We start from the raw sequence: 9,938 nt of genomic DNA, 5'->3' as shown, positions 1-9,938 counted from the left end.
CTCAGAGGCTGCCTGAGGAACTTTATTTTTAGAGGAACCTCTGAATTATGCATGAAACATAGGGAGAGAAGGTGGCATTTTAGAGGAGATTGTAGCATGGGGCTGCCTCAGCCCCTTCTTAGCACAGGCTCTGGGGATCCAGTCAGGTACCTGCAGAGAGTGGGACTGCTCCAGCAGGAGCTGGAAGGAAAGACTTGATGCAAATCCACCCTCCAGGCCCTTGCCAGCCCCAAAACCAAGCTCAGCTTCAGGGGGGAGCTATAAAGGATGAGTGGATGGGGGACAAGGTTCCCTTTGCTCAGTGGCCACCAGCCCCAGGACAGTCCCCAAAAAACTTGGATCCCACTCACCTGAGCACAGTGCCTGCAGGGAAAACTGTGCCAAGGAGCTGCCTAAGCAGGCATGGCATGCAGCATCACTCAGCAGGGAAGCTGGGCTGCATCCTCCTCACCCTGCCTCCTGGGGAGCCCCAGAGATGGGCACACAGATCAGCTCCAAGAGCTGCCAGAGCTGGCTCCAGCTGCTGCCCACCTCAAAACCATCCAGCTGCAGGCAGGGGTTCAGCAATGGCCCTGCAAGCTGCAGGGATGGAAATACTGGGGAGTCTGTGCCTGGGAGATGCTGCACAGCTCCTTCTCATCTGCTTTCCCAGGGAAATGACCCAACAGAAGAGTTTGCTACAAGACAGAGGTGATTTTAAGGTCTTTTTTCCCTTCCAGATGCACTATTTGAAAAGGTTCAACCCTGCTGGTTTGTTTTCCTTGATCCTCCTTTCCTTGTTTCCCAAGAGGCAGGAAACTCTTGAAGGCAGCTCCCAGATCCAAGCTCAGTGACCTGGGCTCTGGGAGCAGCTTTGGAGCAGCAGACCCAGATCAAGAGAGGCAGGAGCATCCCCTGTGGGGCTGGGATGGCACAAAGGCCACGGGTTTTGCCCTTAGGAGAGAGTTTCACTTCAGAGCTTCAAGAAAACTCTTCCCATGTCCCCCACAGAGCCAGAGAGAGCGGCTCAGCCACGCTGGGACACCTGGCTGGGGGCAGGGGAGCGAGGGGAGCCACTGGGAGAGGGGCCAGAGGCATCCCGTGTGTCCAAGAGATGGACAAGGATGGCGGTGGAATAAGTAAACATGTTGCTAGGAGACACCAAATTTGAGATCAATAATTCATGAGATCTCCGCAATGAAGTGAATAATTTATGGGTGTGGGAGGCAGGGAGAGAAATGGGGAAGAGGTTTAAAGCCCTCCCCATGATGACTGGTCCCCTGCCTGCACGTCTTGCCAAACATTGCCCAGCCTCCCATGGATGGAGAGAAAGACCTGGGGCTTTTCCATGCCTGGGAGAAACATCCAGGACAACAGCTCAAGCTCAGTGTCAGTGGGCCCCAAACAAGGCTCAGAAAACATGGCCATCTGTTTAGAGGCTGCTCACCATTTCAGGCTCGCCTAAATGACTTTACATTTGGCAAAGTGTTTTTCCTTTCACCAAATGTGGTAGTTGCTAAGTCATAATGTTAAATAGAAACAATCCTGAAAGGCTCCAGTGATCTATTAGAAATGTTTCATTTAGAAATCAACCTAAATTTAAATGAGAATGGGTTTGTTCTGCAGTACTTACCAATGTGTTTGCTTATGAGTTGAATCAAGTGCTCCATTCTATGTGAAATAAGGATTTTTTTGTTCTTTTAAACACATCTCTGGTCACTGAAACAGCAAGAATTTCTTTTTTTCTCCAGAATGCTTCTTGAAATTAATTTCTGCAAATGAGTTTGGAGAGGGAAGTTGGCTGATAACACATCCGTGTTTGGATGCTTCCTGAATACAGTTCAAGGTTTTACCCAGACTCGGGGGAGACAGGACTCAGCCTGACAACCAGACTTTCCCCCAAGCACCCAGGCTCACTTCAGCTTCCCTGTACATCCCTCCCTCCCCAGCCTGGCACTCACTGGAGGCTGGACCAGCTTCTTTTTCTTGGGAAAGACAAGGTGCCCCTGGGTGTCCCAGCACGATGTGCAGAATCATCGGGGACCTGAGAGCTATCCTACCTTGAAAAGGATGCCTAAGCTAGGAGAGGAAAAGAGTAATCTCTCCCTCACCCTTTTTAAGAAAGCCCAGTATGCTGGACCATCTGGGGAGGCCTCTGATGGCTCTGTAAAACCCAGTATTCATTAGCATTCAAGGGGAAGATCTCTGTTTGGAAATGCCTCTGCTCCTCACACGCCAGAAACACAATTGGTAGGAAGCAGCCAGAGTTTGATTTGCTCTGAAATGGAATGGACTTTGGACAAGAACTGGTTCCAAAATTGCCTGGTACTACCCAGGCAGTAGCAGTGAGTGAGAGAGCTGTTCACCAAGTAATGAAGAGGGTGTTCTCCCCCACAGAAATATCACTTTGCCACTAGCAAAGCCTTTGCGAGCAAGGAAGGTCAAATAAAATTTCCAAACCCGGTTATATCCTACTGTCAGATTTGGGAGCAAGGCTTTTGCACCCTGCAGCTCTGAGCTGGGCAGTGCAGGTGCTGGGGACCCCCTGGGAAGTACTTTGGGAAACACTTGAAATGGAGAGAAATGATTTACTCAGAGCCTGGCAAACAAGGCAGTGACCCGAGGGGCTTTCAGTAACAGAGAAACCAATTTTGCTCTGTCTGCTCTATTATGTTCCCTTACTGTGGGCTTTATAGAGTGCTGGGCCCTGAAGAGCTGACCTTTTCCTCTGAACATATTTTTGGGGATAGAACTGCAAGAAGCTCCGTGCAGGAAACTAAGCGTAAATTAAACAAAATAAGTACTGATGTGCTTCTGGCTCCAAGAAGACTGGGAAATACTGTGGCAATAACTCCAATTTGTGCATCTGACAGGAGAGAGAGGGCTGTGCACGAGGAGCAAACCGCACGCTCATCTCCTGCAGCCTCCTCGTGCGCTGCTGCCTGCACCGCGGCTCCTGAGCACGGCCGCAGTGTCAGAGGGCTTCCAGCAGCGAGATGGATCAGCCCCAGCCTCGGGAAGGACAAAGCTCAACTGATCCCAACATCCCTTTGCTGCACACCCTGTGCAGTTGTAAGACACGGGCGCATTACAATGATCTACAGGATCTCTTGCTGGAGCCCTGCCACGTCCTGGCGGTGTTCCCGGAGGAGCCCACATGCCCTGCGGAGACAAAGGCTTCAGTGCTCCGTGGCCACGTTTCCCTCTCTCCCCGTTGTCCCCCGTGTTCCCCCTGGCCAGAGGCGCTCGCTGTGCGCAGCCATCCCCCTTTGGGAGCTGCTCCTCGTGCTGACAGAGCCGCGCTCGCAGCGCGTGCGAAGGCAAGCGCCGCTGCTTCCACTTTCACAACAATAATTACTCCACAAGGAGCTTGTCAGTTATTGTGCTCTGTGGTAATCAAAACCCCCACTTTGGAATCGCAGGGCGGATTCCCGTCTGCTTCTGCTCTGCTCCGTGTGGGAAGATCGCTCATTCACGGCTCTGTCTTGCAGCCAAGCCATGACAGATGGGTGGGCTGGAGTGAAATTCAGGACGTGGTGACTCACCAAATTGTTCCAGCAGCTCAGGGGTGTCACTCTCCTTCCCAGCACCCAAAGTCGTGCCCCGTTGCCGCTCTCCGTGCAGAGCTGGGCACATCACCCTTGCCCAAAAGCCATGGCCTTATGTCCTCATGTCCTCATGGCCTCATGGCCCCATGGCCTCATGGCCTCATGGCCTCATGGCCTCATGGCCTCATGGCCCCATGGCCTCATGGCCTCATGGCTTCATGGCCTCATGGCCTCATGGCCTCATGTCCTCATGTCCTCATGTCCTCATGGCTTCATGGCCCCATGGCCTCATGGCCCCATGGCCTCATGGCCTCATGTCCTCATGGCCCCATGGCCTCATGGCCTCATGGTCTCATGGCCCCATGGCCTCATGGCCTCATGGCCTCATGGCCTCATGGCCCTTCACGAGGGGCTCATGGGCTGTAGGAGCCCTTGGCATTCCAGCAGCAAGGAATGGGGAGCCATCACTGGTGATTCATCCCCGCTAAGGGAACACCAGCAATCCTCACCTGTCTAAATCCACAGCCAGCTTCATTAACTCCCAGCTCCCTCTGCCTCCGGATCAATCGTAAGGAAAAGCTGCGCGTCAGCACTTGGCACCCTCCCGCTCCTGAGTCCAGCCAGCTCCCACACACAGGCCCTGACAGAGCTGCCTGGGCTCAGCTGCTCCAGCCGGGCCCTGGAGACCCCTGCCCCAGCTTGGGAGGGGCTGCAGGGTCTGTGGGGTGCAACATGGGGCCTGCAGGGTCTGTGGGGTCCAACATGAGCTCTGCAGGGTCTGTGGGGTGCAACATGAGCTCTGCAGGGTCTGTGGGGTGCAACATGGGCTCTTCAGGGTCTGTGGGGTGCAACATGAGCTCTGCAGGGTCTGTGGGGTGCAACATGAGCTCTGCAGGGTCTGTGGGGTGCAACATGGGCTCTGCAGGGTCTGTGGGGTGCAACATGGGCTCTTCAGGGTCTGTGGGGTGCAACATGAGCTCTGCAGGGTCTGTGGGGTGCAACATGGGCTCTGCAGGGTCTGTGGGGTGCAACATGGGCTCTGCAGGGCCTGTGGGGTGCAACATGGGGCCTGCAGGGTCTGTGGGGTCCAACATGGGCTCTGCAGGGCCTGTGGGGTGCAACATGGGGCCTGCAGGGTCTGTGGGGTGCAACATGGGCTCTTCAGGGTCTGTGGGGTGCAACATGAGCTCTGCAGGGTCTGTGGGGTGCAACATGGGCTCTGCAGGGTCTGTGGGGTGCAACATGGGGCCTGCAGGGTCTGTGGGGTGCAACATGAGCTCTGCAGGGTCTGTGGGGTGCAACATGGGGCCTGCAGGGTCTGTGGGGTGCAACATGAGCTCTGCAGGGTCTGTGGGGTGCAACATGGGCTCTTCAGGGTCTGTGGGGTGCAACATGGGGCCTGCAGGGTCTGTGGGGTGCAACATGAGCTCTGCAGGGTCTGTGGGGTTCAACATGGGCTCTGCAGGGTCTGTGGGGTCCAACATAGGCTCTGCAGGGTCTGTGGGGTGCAATACAGGCCTGAGGGGTCTGTGGGGTCCAACATGGGGCCTGAAGGGTCTGTGGGGTCCAACACGGGCTCTGCAGGATCTGTGGGGTCCAACATGAGCTCTGCAGGGTCAGTGGGGTGCAACACGGGCTCTGCAGGGTCTGTGGGGTCCAACATAGGCTCTGCAGGGTCTGTGGGGTGCAATACAGACCTGAGGGGTCTGTGGGGTCCAACACAGGCTCTGCAGGCTCTGCAGGGTGCAATACAGGCCTGCAATGTCCATGCACAATGGCAGGGCTGCTCAGGTGCCTGCAGGCCCTGGGATGTGCTGGTGGAGGCAGAAGGAAGCTCTGTGCCGTGGTGGCAGGCGGTGACACAAAGCCCAGGGTCTGCACGTGGCCATGCTTCAGGGCTCTGTCCATCCCCAGCAGCAGAAATGACTGGCCCAGCTCACACCTGCCCCAGCTCCTTGCAGCCTCAGAGATGTTTGTATGAGCTGAGCATTCCCAGCAAGACACGTATCCCCTGAATCCAACCTTTCCAGCCTCCGACCTTGGGGCTGGGAGTTCTTAAATCCCAACTCCCCTGAAACCCTTGGCTGCTGCTAGGGCTGTCTCAGTGGCCACCGAGTGTTAGCTCCCAGGCTGAAGATCTTGACTAACTGAACTCTCGAGCACCATGGCAGAAAGGTGCACACAAAAGGTCAAGGTAATTTTTTTTTTTCCATGCTGGAAAATTGCTCTGCAGGGCTGCCCCTGAGCTGGGCCCACCACGTGCAGAAGCCCAATGAAGCAGAGCATCCATCTGACACGGTGCCAGGAGGGAGAGCAGCAGCAGCACTGCCACCAGAGCCAAGGCACAGTACTGTGGTTGTCTGGCTACAGGTGCCTGAATCTAATTAGGTATCTCAGCACAACGATCATTTTAATTAAGTAAAGCCAACTGCCTCTGCTGGATGTGCCAGTGTTCAAAATTCCCAGGCAAGTTTCCATTGCATCTCCCCCACCCTGTTCATTTCCTCCGCTCTGTAAACACGTGGCTTGAACAAAAATCCGATTTTCCCCTCAGGTACCACACAACAAAACCAGAAGCGGGCAGGAGGCTCCTGAGGCAGCAGGAATGGAGCGTGAACTGCAGATCAGGGGCTGTGCACACTGTGCAGAGTTTGTGCAGGGCTTTGGTCCAGGCTGGATCCACTGATCAGAGCACGAGATCACAAGGGCAACCTTTAACCAGCAGCATCAGCTGCAGTGGATTTCCAGCTATAAAGGGACTGACAGGAGCCTTAACCAGAGCAGTCTTTATGTGACAGTGAAAAGCAGCAGCAGGAGTAAGAAGCATAAAACACAGACCAAAATCACAATTCCTTTTTTAAAAGTCTCACCTTTAGATCTGATGTAAAAAAACCAGAAAAAACTGTGAAAGAAAGAGCTTTAAGGACTCAGCCCGATTTCATTAGTGGGCTGAGCCTCTCTAAGATCAGTGATACATCTCAACACAAATAACTTCCATGGCATACAGAGACCCTCTCCATCACTAGCAGCACACTCCAAGGGACCCCAGGAGCTGCACTGGCCGTGGGGCTGGACTGCTGGAATTTGCTGACTGTCCCACACAGCCCTGCTCCAGGAGCATCCTCATCTGTGGGCTCAGCCCAGCGGGGCTCCAAGAGGCTTCATCCCTTGGTTGTTCCCTCCCACAGAGAGGGGCTGTCCCAGCAGGCTGCTTAACCCACAGATACCCTGGGAAGTAGCAAAACATGATGTCTTCAGCCATCAATCCAGCAGCTTCTCCCCCTACAGCCCCCCAGAGCTGGGGTGAGTACCTTACAGTGACTGCTGATTCTTCCTGAGAGCCTGTGCTACATCCCTAACCCAACTCCCACCACTAAAACATTCCCACGAGCCTGGAGCTGCCCTTTCTCCCCCAGCAATGCTGCCCCATCCCAATTCCCATCCCTTGGGCTGGCCCTGGGACCTTTCCACTGCCTCCAGTGTGCCCAGATGTGCTCAGCAGCCCTGCTCCAGGCTCCAGAGTGCGGCAGGCTCGTGGCAGGGAGCACAGCCTGCAAGGACAGCAGTTGTCTTGGGCTCCATCCTTCCCAACCTGGGAGCCAAGTTTGGATCTGCCCATCCCAAGCTGTCTGGCCAAACAGCTGCTGGGCTCCTTCCCTTGCTGCTCTGCAGGCAATCTCCCAGGCAGGAGATATTTTTTTTCCCTAAATGGCTGTGCCAAATGGCTCCTCCTGCAGATCCCCATCTCCCCGTGCAGGAACAGCAGCAGCACCTCTGGGAACTCGAATCTGTCAAGTTCTGGGGGAACAAATGATCCACAAATAACAGTTCCTTCAAGAAATAAAATAAAACAACAATTTATGGAAAGACCACACGCCTAAAAAGAAATTGTTGGGGCTGCTGAATATGTGAATCCAACCCTACTTAACTTTTTTAATTACTCCCATAAAGCCAGCAGTTTCGAACACACACGCAATATTGAGAACAGATTCAAATCTAATTAGCTGTGTTCACGTTAATTAGATTCATTGTGTATTTGATGCTCAGCTCTTCCTTCAAGTTTTATCTTGGAGCATGTGTTCATGATTAACCCAAATTTAGTGTGCAGTTAAGGCCAGTTCTCTAAGACAGGCTTTGCTCTTGCTCTCCCTGTGGACAGTCCCTCTCATTTGTTGCCTGGGGTCAGTGAGGGATGCAGAGAACTGATCCTGCAGGGAACGTGGCAGAGCAAGGGCTCTTCTAATCCTCACTGAGGAGTGATTTGGGGCTGCAGAGAAATGAGAAATACCCAGAGAAATCATTGAGTTGAATGAGTTGAGCCAGCACAGCCAAATAGAGAGAACCCCAGGGGAGATCCTGGCACCTCTGGGTGATGCTTTGGGGCTGAGTGCCAGGACAGAGCCCCTTCTGACCCCACTCCTGGCTTCCTGGGACCAAGGCACTCTGGCTGTGGCAGCCTTGGGAAGGGTTGTTCTTCCCAGATGTCACCTCTGGTGATGCCTTTTTCTCTGTCCCTCCTAGATTCTCCCCCATAGGATGAGATCCAGGCCCTGTTTACAAAAGAGTGTCTCAGAAAGCTGTTTTCAGCCTGGCTTTCTAAGGAGAACCAAGATAGCACAGGGATCCTGGGATTTGTTTTGTCTTTCTGCCTAGAAAAGTGTTGAAACTAAGCTACAATACCAAGCTACAAAGCTATGAATATATGTGTAAAGGATGTAGAGATTATATAAAAGAAAAAAAGGGTAAAACCATAACAGCATCACTGATGTCTGGGCCTAATTGGTCCTGCCCTGTGAGCACAAGGGTGTTGAGGTCCCTCATGCTGGGTCTCAGCTGGCTGAGGATCCTGGCTGGCCAGAGGGGCCGTGCTGGGGTCACGTCCCCATGAGCTCAGGGAATGACATTGCTGGTGATTTCTGGAATATATTTATTGTATAAAGCCTGGTCAGCTCTATTTTAAACAAGCTCTTTTTTTTTTTTCCTTACCTTGATTTCATTAGCTGAATATCTGCTCCTGCAGGATACTTATAATTAGATTAATGTGTATTCCTTGCTTATCTGAGAGCAGGTTTGGTGGGCACAGAGGTTGCTGTGGTGTGGCCAGGAGCAGCAGCATTTCCCCACAGCTGTCTGGGAGAGAGGATGGAGGGGATGGAGGGGATGGAAGAGATGGAAGAGATGGAGGAGATGGAAGTGATGGAAGAGATGGAAGAGATGGAAGAGATGGAAGAGATGGAGGAGATGGAAGAGATGGAGGGGATGGAAGAGATGGAAGAGATGGAAGAGATGGAAGAGATGGAAGAGATGAAGAGATGGAGGGGATGGAAGAGATGGAAGAGATGGAAGAGATGGAAGAGATGGAAGAGATGGAAGAGATGGAATAGATGGAAGAGCTGGAAGAGATGGAGGAGATGGAAGAGATGTAAGAGATGGAGGAGATGGAAGAGATGAAGAGATGGAAGAGATGGAGGAGATGGAAGAGATGAAGAGATGGAAGAGATGGAAGAGATGAAGAGATGGAAGACATGGAAGAGATGGAAGAGATGGAAGAGATGGAAGAGATGGAAGAGATGGAAGAGATGGAAGAGATGGAAGAGCTGGAAGAGCTGGAAGAGATGGAAGAGATGGAGGAGATGGAAGAGATGGAAGAGCTGGAAGAGATGGAAGAGATGGAAGAGATGGAAGAGATGGAAGAGATGGAAGAGATGGAAGAGATGGAAGAGATGGAAGGCAGCATCAGAGCTCCTGGTATTGTTTTCCCAACCAGGGGTCCCTGAGCACTGCTGCCCAGGAGTGAGGGAAACCTTTGAAACATCTCAGAGGACAATTTGGAAAGCTGGATTTGCCTCCTTCTGCTCAAAGAAGAGAAAAAAGTGGTGAAGCATTCAGTGACACCCCCCCTTCCCCTGACCCCAGTAATCTTTCCTTTTTCTTTGTTAATTGGAAGCAATAGAATTCCTGGTTCCATTCAAAGGAAATCATAAAGGACAGTGACAAACTGGTCACATTGGAAAGCCTCTTTCATGTGAGAGTCAAGGAAATGGTTTCTTGCATAATGGTACGGCTGTTATGTTATTTGTTGAATATTAAAGTTATTAAAGTTATTTGCTGTTTGCAAGCCACAGAAGAAGTGTTCTGTTTTGTTGACAATGACACAAAATAACCATGACAGGTCATTCCTACCCTTCAAAACTATCAGAAGAGAAAAAGAGCAGAGATTTGTTGACTTGTCCAGCTCTGCACCCAGAGAAACCAAAGGGGTGCTGAGGCAGAGCCCTCTGGGTGAGGGCAAAGCACCTCTCTGAAAGGCGGTTTTTAAGAACAGCATTACACAAATCAAACCAAAAAGCACTGACTTTTGAATTTATTTAAACAGAAAAAAACGTTTATGACTTCACATTTTTATTTTTT

At 52.2% G+C, this 9,938-nt stretch overlaps 1 long non-coding RNA gene across 1 annotated transcript; it reads left to right on the top strand.

Moving 5' to 3' along the window:
• The first annotated feature begins 3,217 nt into the window (after nt 1–3,217).
• Nucleotides 3,218–9,649, top strand: LOC147651421 (uncharacterized). Its single transcript, XR_015273675.1, has 3 exons — nt 3,218–4,513; nt 4,573–5,993; nt 6,082–9,649. It is a non-coding gene; the product is annotated as an uncharacterized LOC147651421 (long non-coding RNA).
• The last annotated feature ends 289 nt before the right edge of the window (nt 9,650–9,938 follow it).

Source organism: Cyanistes caeruleus, chromosome 9 (genome assembly GCF_971803275.1).
Source record: "Cyanistes caeruleus chromosome 9, bCyaCae1.hap1.1, whole genome shotgun sequence".
In the NCBI taxonomy this organism is placed as follows: Eukaryota; Metazoa; Chordata; class Aves; order Passeriformes; family Paridae; genus Cyanistes; species Cyanistes caeruleus.
Note: the sequence above shows the minus strand (reverse complement) of the source record. Positions and strands in the feature narration are given on the sequence as shown.